The sequence below is a fragment of the Podarcis bocagei genome, assembly GCF_964188305.1.
Source record: "Podarcis bocagei genome assembly, chromosome: 5".
NCBI lineage: Eukaryota > Metazoa > Chordata > Lepidosauria > Squamata > Lacertidae > Podarcis > Podarcis bocagei.
Genome location: NC_138129.1, coordinates 101,580,112 through 101,591,619, shown reverse-complemented (window position 1 = coordinate 101,591,619; position 11,508 = coordinate 101,580,112). Strand labels below are relative to the sequence as shown.

The window sequence follows — 11,508 nt, the reverse complement described above, 5'->3', positions numbered from 1 at the left end:
CCAGTATCAGTCTTTTTGCTGTGGTAAGGGCACAGGGAGTCCACTCGTATTGCCCCTTTGTCAGGTTCCATGTGCTGGGTGTAGAATTCGAAAGGATATTTTGCTCTGTAAAGGTACATTTATCCAGTGCAATGGAGGAGGAAGAGGTTGAAAATGGGAGACTTACTGGCACCTGGAGCAGCAGCAGCTGGAGCGTGGCCTGCAGTGCCCCCTGGTGGCCCACCTCAGAACTTCCATGCCCATCCCAGATTGAAAGCTTTAGGCATGTGTTACAAACACACACACACACACACACACACACACACAGACACCAATAATTCACAAGCAGGAAAGATCCCAAACAGCTCTTCCCCTGAAATATACTCGGAGTCGAGAGTGGATTTCATGCTCTATATTCAGCTCATAGTAGCGAGGAATGAAAGTTCCCCCACAATATCTGCTTTATATACATTATTTACACAATGGGCTGCACGTGATTGGCTAATTCTGGGATTCTCCTGTAGGCCAATCAGGTTGTGGATTCACTTGCACCTGGAGCTGGATTGGGTGGCTCCTGCGGAGCAATCAGACTACTGCATTGTTCTAGAACCAATCAGACTGCTGCATGTTGGATCCTATTCTTCTAGGACCAATCAGACTGTTGCATTTTGGATCCTATTCAACTCAGTACATAACATCCCCACAAACCATCCCCAAATTTCCCAACATAGGAATAGTGTCAGTGGAGGCTGGGTGCACCACATTGGAGACCCCAGGCGGAGTAGTAGGGGAATCTCATCCTTTACTTCCACACAAGGGTGACAGGCCAAATCATCTGTCAGGAAAGCTATGGTGGCCACGATTTCACTGAAAACCCGATGTCTTAGGATTCACAACAAAGCAACGGCAAACACCTGCTAAAGGCCCCCTGAAATGGGGAGGCCACCAGGGGGCGCATTGGAAGATGGCCGACAATAACATCTCTCCGACCCACACGAGGTAATTAAGAGGCTGATATGGGAGTATGCAGCCTCCCTTGCCCCCCAAGGGAATGGGGGGGCACTGCCTTGCCTGCTGTGTCCATAATTCACCCCCGGATTCGAAAGAAGGGGGTGAGGGCACTAGGCACGAAGCCCTCGGGTGGGGTCGGTTCTCCCGGACGCTGTCTCTGATCGCGCACTGGGTTGCATCAGGTCAAAATAAATAATTGGATAAGAAGCAAATGCACATACTTCAAGTGAAGATCGGGAGTAAAGACGGCTAATTAATGGGATCTCTGTGACGCGGAGCGACGGGCTGGACAATAAATCAAGAGAAGACTCATCATTAAAAGATTGGTATGTCGGAGCGAAACGGAAAGGAGGGGGAGGAAAAAACTTTTCTTTTTTTGTCTTATGCAGAGAGAAAGAATCGTTGCAAATTACTAATCACAAGCAGGAGATTAAGAACTGTGTGGAAATGAATTACTAATCAAAGAGAGGACTGGTGGGAACGTCGGGAATGGAAAGAAAGCTTTGTGACGCAGTTACAAATGGAGATTCGTTAAGACAGGCCTGCCCACAGGAGGACGAGGGGGAGGAGGACCATGGTCATTGGAATGTGAATGTATGGTTATCGGAATGTGAATTTGACCTGGCAGGGTCCCCTGAGATACAGATTGGCAGGCCTGTGGAAATCAACGGACAGACTGTGGGAATGTTCTCTACGGAGGTGTGGAAATGGCGTCTGTCCTTTATGTGATATGGCTCTTGGAGAGTGTAAAATCCACACAGGATATGTTTGTTTTCAACCCGCTTGTGAAGATTATCAGAGATCACAAAGAAAGGAATATATGATAACAACAAGAAGACGAGGAAAATAACAAAGAGACTATCTGGACAGAACTGTGTAATTAAAGCAGCAGCAAGAGTGATGTTTGGATCCCTTTCGGAGCTCAAATTATGGGTACCCCCAACAAAATTTTAAAAATTTGGCTGTATAATTTGGAACTAATGTGATTTGGAATTAATGTGATCTGATTGGCCTGTTAATAAAAATTATTTTTTTAAAAAAAATAAAAATAAAGACCCCCTGAAATGTTTGGCAGTGAAAACCCCAAATTTCATGGCACCACAAAAAATGAGCCTTTGGCGCCCTAACTCACGGGAACCCAATTTCTCCAAAAGTCAGACGTTGTCTGATTCACTCCAAAGCGGCGCCAAACACCCAGAGAATGCCCCTTGCAAGGTTTGGGGATGAAAACACTACGTTTCACATCGCCCCACAAAATGAGCCCTCGACGCCGTAACCCACATGGTTGTCAGGGGCTGGACTGAGGAGGAATAGTGGGAGGCCCCCCCCCCACTCTCAAGGACCTGCTCCACAACTCCAATTTATAAAGATTATACTCCAAGTTAACAAGATCTTCTTGCAATTAGAGGTCAAGAGATATGTAAAAGTCAGTGCTTTATATGATTCAGCCACATGGTGGAGCAATAAACAAAGATTAAAGAAGCCATGATAGCCGGCTCTGAAAAGCTGGGATGGTTTGTGTCTTCAAAGGCATGGCAGTGTGGCTTGAAGTTAATGACTTGTAACACCTCACAGTCATCATCATAATATAATAATAATAATAATTTATGATTTATACCCAGCCACTCTGGGCGGCTTCCAACAAAATATTAAAATAAAATAGTCTGTCAAACATTAAAAGCTTCCCAGAACAGGGCTGCCTTCAGATGTCTTCTAAATGTCAGGTAGCTGTTGATCTCTTTGACATCTGGTGGGAGGGGGTTCCACAGGGCAGGCACCACTACCCTGTAACTTGGCTTCTCGCAGGGAGGGAACCGCCAAAAGGCCCTCAGTGCTGGACCTCAGTGCCCGGGCAGAACAATGGGGGTGGAGATGCTCCTTCAGGTATACTGGGTTGAGGCCGTTTAGGGCTTTAAAGATCAGCACCAACACTTGGAATTGTGCCCGGAAACATACTGGGAGCCAATGTAGGTCTCGGGGGCCACTCCCAGTCACCAGTCTAGCTGCCGCATTCTGGATTATTTGTAGTTTGTGGGTCACCTTCAAAGGTAGCCCCACATAGAGCGCATTGCAGTAGTCCAAGCAAGAGATAACTAGAGCATGCACCACTCTGGTGAGACAGTCTGTGGGCAGGTAGGGTCTCAGCCTGCGTACTAGATGAAGCTGGTCAACAGCTGCCCTGGACACAGAATTGACCTGCGCCTCCATGGACACCATGAACTGAAAGGTCCCGGGGGCGTTACCCTGAGCCTCAGCCACAAGGAATGTGCAGCAGCAGAAAATGGTCACGCTGTTCTAGGTTGCATCTTGCAGCAGCAGAAAATGGTCACGCTGTTCTCGGTTGCATCTATGGAAGTCCAGGGTCCTGATGAAACGAAGTCCAAGTCCTACTCTCTCCTACCTTGGTCAGGCCACACCTGGAGTCCTGTGTCCAGTTCTGGGCACCATCATTTAAGAAGGGTGTTGACAAGCTGGGATGTGTGCAGAGGAGGGCAACCAAGACAACCAAGGGTCTGGAAACTAAGATTGAAGAGAAACCCTTGAAGGAGCTGGGTAGGTTTGGCCTGGAAAAGAGGAAACTGAGAGGAGATCTGACAGCCATCTTCAAATATCTGAAGGGCTGTCACATGGAAGAGGGAACAAGCTTGTCTTCTCCTGCTCTAGACGGTAGGCCTCGAACCCAAGGATTCAAGTTATAAGAAAGGAGATTCCAACTAAACATTCATAAAAACTTTCTGACAGTAAGGGCTGTTTGGCGCTGGAACAGATTCCCACGAGAGGTGGTGGACTCTCCTTCCTTGGAGGTTACTAAGCAGAGGCTGGGTGGCCGTCTGCCATGGATGCTTTTGCTGAGATTCCTGCATCCCAGGGGGTTGGACTAGATGACCCTTGGTGTCCCTTCTAGCTATAAGTTTCTATGATTCTATGAAATGGATCTGGATTAATGACAGCCATCCACCAGTTTCATATGCAACACTGCTTCCCACCCCACCCCCTTACTGATTAATATATATAAAAATACATTAGACAAATAATAACTTACAAAAAGGATCAATAAACGTGTCACCTTTATTATATAAACTGTCATCATAATCACATGTCAAAATTTCTTTTGTGAATGAAATAAAATGGTTTCAATCAGTTTTTAATAACCAACAATCAAATGTAGAGCTTGGGGTACATTTAAACATGGCTTAGATCAATTCCCCAGATGTTCAGTGTCCAGGGGTTCAGCGCCTGGCACCCAGAAACTCGTGGCAAAGGGGAGTCTGGCACCAAGAAACTCATAACATTTCACTTCCTTGCAAGCTAAGGAAAGCTGTTGATTGGCAGACGACACTGGGCAGAAACAGAAACAAACAGGGGGATGAGGAGGTCTAAGGGTGAAGTCCTGCTCCTGTCCATCCTAATACTGGACAGATTATTGCAGGATGTTGAGAAGGGTCATTTTTTACTATTAATTGAGAAACAGCAGCCATAGTCTAGGCCAGGAGTGTTTTTCCTTGGTGACACCGCCATGTTGAAAAGTGTGTGTTTGCAAGGGGTTTCCTGTCCTGTCCAGAAATGCACCGTGCTGGATGAAGGTAGCTCTAGATCTTTCCGAAATAAATAAAATAAAAACCCACTGGAAGATATATTTGAAAAAATAATGTTAAGGGGAACAATTCACATTGTTAAGCAAGGTTGCTAAAGCAACGGGGTCAGGGCCTCCATTGTGACACGTCCCCCTGCTGAGTGACTTGGCTGAGGACTTTGGGAAGAGCAACTATCTGAGGATAGTTCAGGAGAAAGGAGGTGGTTTGTGAGAAGTAATGATGTTTTCTGGCAAAATGAGGATTTCTTCTTCTTGAGTGTAAGTAGGATGTCTAATTCTTGCTGCATTCTGCTTCTTTTGCTCTCCCTCAAGATTTAGAAACACAGGGCAGTAAGGCAGATCTGGAAAAAGCCTAGGTAAAGGTACAGGTACCCCTGACCGTTAGGTCCAGTCGCGGACGACTCCAGGGTTGCGCGCTCATCTCGCTCTATAGGCTGAGGGAGCCGGCGTACAGCTTCCGGATCATGGGGCCAGGATGACTAAGCCGCTTCTGGCGAAACCAGAGCAGCGCACGGAAAGGCTGGCTACCTTCCCGCCAGAACGGCACCTACCGTATTTTCGCTTTATAGGACGCACCGGACCATAAGACGCACCAGACCATAGGAGGGGGAGAACAGGGGGGGGAATTCTCCCCCCTCTGCTCAGTGACCCTTCAGCGAAGCGGCAGTAGAAACGGAGCCCCTTCCATTTCTCCTCCTGCTTCGCTGAAGGAGCGCTGCACAGAGAGGGAAAACTGTGCAGCGCCTCTCCAGCGAAGCGGAGCCTGGAGAGCAAGAGGGATCGGTGTGCACTGACCCCTCTCGCTCTCCAGGCTTCAGGCGGCTATCCGGAAGCCTTCGGAGCGCAGCAGGAACTCCTGCTAGGCTCCGAAAGCTTGCGGATAGCTGCCTGAAGCCAACGGAGTGCAGCCTTTGAAGCCTCCGCAGAGCAGAGGGGTGAAGGCACCCCGCTGCCCTGCGGAGGCTTTGCGCAGCCATCCCCAAGCTAGAACAGTGAGACGGAGCTCTGCGCAGTGCTCCGCCTCGCTGTTCTGGCTTCGGGGGCGGCCTTTGAAGCCTCCGCAGGGCAGCAGGGTGCCTTCACCCCGCTGCCCTGCGGAGGCTTTGCGCAGCCATCCCCAAGCTAGAACAGTGAGACGGAGCGCTGTGCAGCACTCCTTCTCCCTGTTCTGGCTTTGGGCTTAGCTGCGCAGCCTGCATTCACTCCATAGGACGCACACACATTTCCCCTTAATTTTTGTTTTTTTGTTTTTTAATAAAATAATTTTTATTAGCAAACCAATCAAATCACATTAGTTCCAAATTACAAAACCGAATTTTAAATTTTTGTTGGGGGTACCCATGCTTTGAGCTCAGAAAGGGATCCAATCACCTCTTATTTCTGCTGCTTTGATCATTTCCCCTTAATTTTTGGAGGGGAAAACGTGCGTCCTATAGAGCGAAAAATACGGTATTTATCTACTTCCACTTTGTGCTTTCGAACTGCTAGGTTGGCAGGAGCTGGGACCGAGCAGCGGGAGTTCACCCCATCGCGGGGATTCGAACTGCTGACCTTCTGATCAGCAAGCCCTAGGCTCTGTGGCCACCCGTGTCCCTACAGAAAAAGCCGATCGCAGACCAAATCCCCCTCCCAAACCGGTTTTTCCACCCTCCGTTGTGGATGTGCTTCGCGGGTTCTCCGCGCCTAGCAGCTGTTAGAGGGAACTTTGGGGGCATCGCAGAGGCTACACGACCCCCCAAAAGCTCTGGGCGTGGCCCAGGGCTGACATTGTCCGGCAGCATCAAAAAAGGAACCCTTCAAAGCCCACGTCCTAACCAGGAGGTGAGTCAACAAAGAGTACCTAGACGTAAGGACATGAGCAATCCTCAGCAGCAAGCTTCCAAGTCCCCAACGGTAAGAACGGCAGCAAAATCTCTCACTTTCTCCATCCCCTTAATTACTGGACTAAGCTAACAAGGAGAGCTTGAGGAGAAGAGGGTCTGTGAGACTTATTTATACAAAGTGAACTGCTCAGAAACAGACCCAAAAGACTAGCACATAAAGAGTAAAGAATGGGAGATTTTATCTTAAATATATTGGAAATCATTATACTTAACCATAAGCGAAGATTTCTCTAACAAGTACCAGTAAGAAAAGGAAGACAGATTCAAATTTCACTCTGCAGCAGCAGCAGCAGCCCATTAAAAGAAGCGGAATTCAAGGACTTAACTTGTTTTTTACTTTGAAGTGGCGTGAGCCCAGCGAAAGAGACTGAGTTAAAAGACTTGGATTGTCAGTGCTGTTTGTGGTAAAAGAGTGGAAGTTACTGGAAAACAAAGGTAAAAGAGAAGGCAACACTTTTAATATTGAACTTATATTAAACACGAACCTATAAAGATGGCAAAGATGGCGTAGCGTGGTCTGGGAGAAACGGCTGGACTAATTGGAGAATCAAGAAAAGTGGCGAAAGGAGGGGCAGAACTGGACAAAAGAGGAGAGGGACTATAAAACTAAAGATGAGCATATTTAGTTTGAGGAGGTAGTTTGTGAGAAAGGAAATACGTTTTCTGGTGTAATGAAGAGACTTTCTTCATATGAAGTATAAGTAGGATTCCTAATTCCTTCTGTATTCTGTTTCTTTTACTATCCCTCAAGATTCAGAAACGTAGGGAACCAAGTCATGGTTAGATTAGTTTATAAAGATTGGCTGTGTGGGCTGCTGGTCTCCTGCTGTCACGTGCCAAAGATCCATCCCCTGGTCTGCGAGGAGGAGGAAGAGATATTGGAAGAGAAATGGGAGAATGAAGTGATGGTTATGAAGATCAGAAGGAATCTTTAGTGAAGGTGAAAACAATTTATGTAAGACCAAGCGACCAGGGGATGGATGCCACCGATGCCAATATAGATGGTGAGAGATGGTGATCTTTGTTCTTGAGGAACAGGGAGGCCAGAGAGAATCTGGATCACTGGGATGGGGGGAGGCAGCTCCCTGATTCAAGAAGAGTTCAGGGATGGGATGAGGAAGAGAGGAAGGGAGAATAACGCAAGCCACCTGGAGATCCTTGCAGGAAAGATGGGTCATCAATTAAGAATTTTTTCTCTTCATTTCTCTTCCAGGCAGCGATAGCAGTGAGGGCAGCAGCTCCAGTACAGCTCTACCCCGCTCCAAGACCCAGTTCTCCCTTCGCCCAAAACCCAAGTATCTAAATAAATTAATAATAGGGATGCGGGTGGCACTGTGGGTTAAACCACAGAGCCTAGGACTTGCCTATCAGAAGGTCGGCGGTTCAAATCCCCACGACGGAGTGAACTCCTGTTGCTCAGTCCCTGCTCCTGCCAACCTAGCAGTTCGAAAGCACGTCAAAGTGCAAGTAGATAAATAGGTACTGCTCCGGCGGGAAGGTAAAGGGCGTTTCCGTGCGCTGCTCTGGTTCAGAAGCAGCTTAGTCATGCTGGCCACATGACCCGGAAGCTGTACATGACCGGTCTGCCAATAAAGCGAGATGAGCGCCGCAACCCCAGAGTCGGCCACGATTGGACCTAATGGTCAGGGGTCCCTTTACCTTTATATATTTCAAAAACACTATGAGTCTCCAGTGTGGTCTCTCGTCACAAGGAAACAGACTTTATAAAGAGGCAACCTTTCAAACTTCTTATAAATGGAAACTGGGGAAAGCCCCCTCCAAAAGAATAGACTGTGCCCAGTGACTAGCTGATCCACATGCCTGTTCAGTTGACACTCTAGATGCCTACTCAGTTGTTCTCAAAGGCTGTTGAAAGAGAGAATGGCCAGTGTGGCAGGCTGTGCGAGATGCTGGCCTCCTGCTGTCGTGCCCCTAAAATCCACCCTCTGGTCTGCGAGGAGGAGGAGGAGGAAGAGATATTGGAAGAGAAATGGAATGAGGAAGTAAATATAATTAAAGAAAGGGAGAATAGCGTAAGCCACCTTAAGATCCTTGAAGGAAAGACGGGTTGTCAACATAATAATAAATGGAAAGATTAAAAATCTTTTCTCTTCCGGGCAGCGACAGCAGTGAGGCCAGCAGCTCCAGCACAGATCTCCTTCCCCACCAAGACCCAGTCCCCCCCTTCCCCACAAGCCCAAATAGAAAAATAAAATAAAAATCATTATTATTATTCTAATCAAGTTCCTTTACAAACATGCTACTCTGTGATCATCCTTTTATCCTAGGCGGTGCCTTTTCCTACGTTTGTGAGCATGAGTGGAAATCCTGAGTCTCGCTGCAGGAGCCGACAGTTTGGCTCCTTCCATTGTTGTTGCTCCTAGATGGAACTGTGCATGAGCGAAGACAAGACAGAGACTTCCAAACTGGATCAATAAACGTGTCACCCATTGTCTGAAAACCACTGTCCTAATCACATGCCAGATTGTCTTTTGTGAATGAAATAAAATTCTTTCAAATAGCTTTTTAATGTTGGCATTTGTCTGTCTTGAGAAGCAATGGAGGTGCCTCCGGGGGTGAGGTCCAAAGTCAAGCAAGGGTGTCAGCAGTCCCAAAGTGACCTCTCCAGGGAGCAAGTGTGGGCAGTGTGTCTGGAGGTCCTGGGCTTCCCAGATGACAAGACTCCCTCTCTTGGCCTTGCAGATGTGTCTCCAAGGAAAGCAGAGTTAGGCACCAGTTGGGCTGCAGGAGTTGTCAGAAGGGGTTGTAAACGGCGCCATCCAACCGCCTGAGGGACTCCACTCCAGATTTGTGTAGGGTTTACTCCTTAGCCTTTTCAGCTCCCAAAGATATCCCACAAGGCAAATTAGGATCAGAGTTTTCCTTCTCCTCGATGGGCTTTCTTTCTAGGTGGATGAGCCCCATCTGCCCCTCACTTCCCTCCACAGCATTGCAGAAACCACCTTCTTGACCACTGGGCCCACGCTTGGTCTTGTCCGCTCAATCTGCTGGAGCCTGTCTTTGCACACGGGGGAAGTTCCTGAGCATTTGAGACTCCTTGGCTGCCCTCACCTGGTTTAGGTGGCCAGTCAAAGCCGTTCCCAGGATGTGGCCTCTGTCGCATGCTGACCGTTTCTAGGAGCAAGAGAACAAACTTTTTATTAAAGAATGGAAATGGTTTAATTAATAGTTACAAACTGTAAACAGATAAGAACATTGGCAGGATTATTGGAATAACCTGCAGTTTAATAAGATTATATATTTAAAGCAGATGCATAAATGAAGAAATTAAGGTAATTTGGATATGCATAAGATATGAAGATTCAATTTAAGGAACTGCAGAAAGAGGGGGAAGGAAGTCAAGTTTTGAAATGTTAAAATGACTGCAAAATTATTGAAATGTATAAACTTGAAAATCATAAATTTTTTTTTAAAAAAAATATTTCGCCAAAAATCAGAGGTCATCCGTTTCACTCCCAACTGGAGCCAAAGGACACAGGCCTGGCCAGGACAGCTTTCCAGTTATAGCTTCTGCGGTGATGAGGCATGTGAGCCTCAACTGTCCTGCATCTACTCCAGCTGAGGAATCACACACCTCCTCCCCAAGCTAGCGAGCCCCACCTGGGCTGTGGGTCCTTGCCTTCCGGCCCTCCCAACTGACAGTTGTTAGTTCTGGAATCCTGAGCTTGAGGGGGGGTACATCCCATTTCGCCCCGTGGGACACTCACCACCCCTTAGCCACCTGCCTTTGGTGCTGCAGCAGTGATGGCTTTGGTCCCTGAAAGAGCATGCAAGATCTCTCCCAAATCTCAATACATATTTTGCTCTCCTAGACATCTTGCAAGACTTCAATGAGATCTCACAAGATCTTGCAGGAAATCTCCAATCTGTTTACCTGCAAGCACACACTTTTAATTCCCCCCCCCCTTATTTAATACACATTTCTCAATCTAACAGATTTGCACATAGGATTCTGTATCACATGAAATGGCACATTTGTTTTGTTCTATTGTTACATTATTTGTGGCCTTCTAACACTTTGGGAGAAGCCTTCTCTCCCTTTTCCCTTTAAAAATGAGGATCTGTGCTTTACACTCAGCAGGAAGGTCCATTTAAAAGGAAACATGTCGTTGTTTTGCTGCTGCTTTTTTGTGTTCTCAGGTGTCCAAGTTAGCCCCCTGGCCCTGCTCCTCCAATATACCACAGCAACACTCCCCACTAGGAATCCCTGCTTGGGCTTTCATTGGCCATCAGCAATATCCGGTGGAGCCAGGTGGAGAGCAATGCCCCATCTTGCCCATCTTTGGGGTTTCAAGAGGTATAGCCTCTGTGCATGTACAGAATTCATGATTCAGCAAATCTATTAGACCATGGAAAGAGTTCTTTCCTCTGATTAAATTACCAAAGGAAGAGAGCAGGATTGGCTTTTCTCACCAGGGACACAAGGAAGGGGAAGGTGTATGCTTAAGAAATCAAATTCCCCAAGGGCTGAAACTCTGTTCAGCCAATTAAAAAACCCCAATTCTCTCAGGAGAGTGCTTCATATCCGGCGGGCAGGGCTTGTGTGCTTTGCTCATGATCCCTTGGGTATCCTGAGGCTGTTAGAGCAGCAGCCATAAGTCTTGGGGCTCTGGGAGTGAGACATTGTCCTCAGAAGGCAAAGAGTAACTGAGGTTCCCTTTTCTCTCCCTTGGAGGCGCTGAACAAGGAGCTGGCCAGTTCAGGGCCTCCATGGCAGAGAAAAGGGGGGCCGGCACTTGTGATCAAATGAGCTTTCATACGCGGTCATCCTGCCCCACACTCACATCCCAAAATATCTGCATGCTCCCCTATCCAAGAGGTGGTTGGTCTTGGGCTGGGGGGTCCCAGAAGGCAGAATAAGTTGAGAAGCAAAGCCCAAGAAGTTGGAGGCATCCTCTTTGCATCCACCCAAACCCAATCTAAACAGCTTTGCTCCAGAACCAGCCCCTCCCTTCAGTTCTGTTCAGTTAAGAATGTCAGTTAAGAGGGACCACCTGTATTTTCTTGATTCTTGCCTGA

At 47.5% G+C, this 11,508-nt stretch overlaps 2 long non-coding RNA genes across 2 annotated transcripts; one reads left to right on the top strand and one right to left on the bottom strand.

Moving 5' to 3' along the window:
- The first annotated feature begins 3,307 nt into the window (after positions 1-3,307).
- Positions 3,308-8,990, top strand: LOC308586617. Its single transcript, XR_014007962.1, has 2 exons — positions 3,308-7,273; positions 7,574-8,990. It is a non-coding gene; the product is annotated as an uncharacterized lncRNA (long non-coding RNA).
- On the bottom strand, positions 8,679-11,046 carry LOC308586633. Its single transcript, XR_014007984.1, has 2 exons — positions 10,903-11,046; positions 8,679-9,603 (listed from the first exon to the last, which is right to left on the bottom strand). It is a non-coding gene; the product is annotated as an uncharacterized lncRNA (long non-coding RNA).
- Between the last annotated feature and the right edge of the window lie 462 nt (positions 11,047-11,508).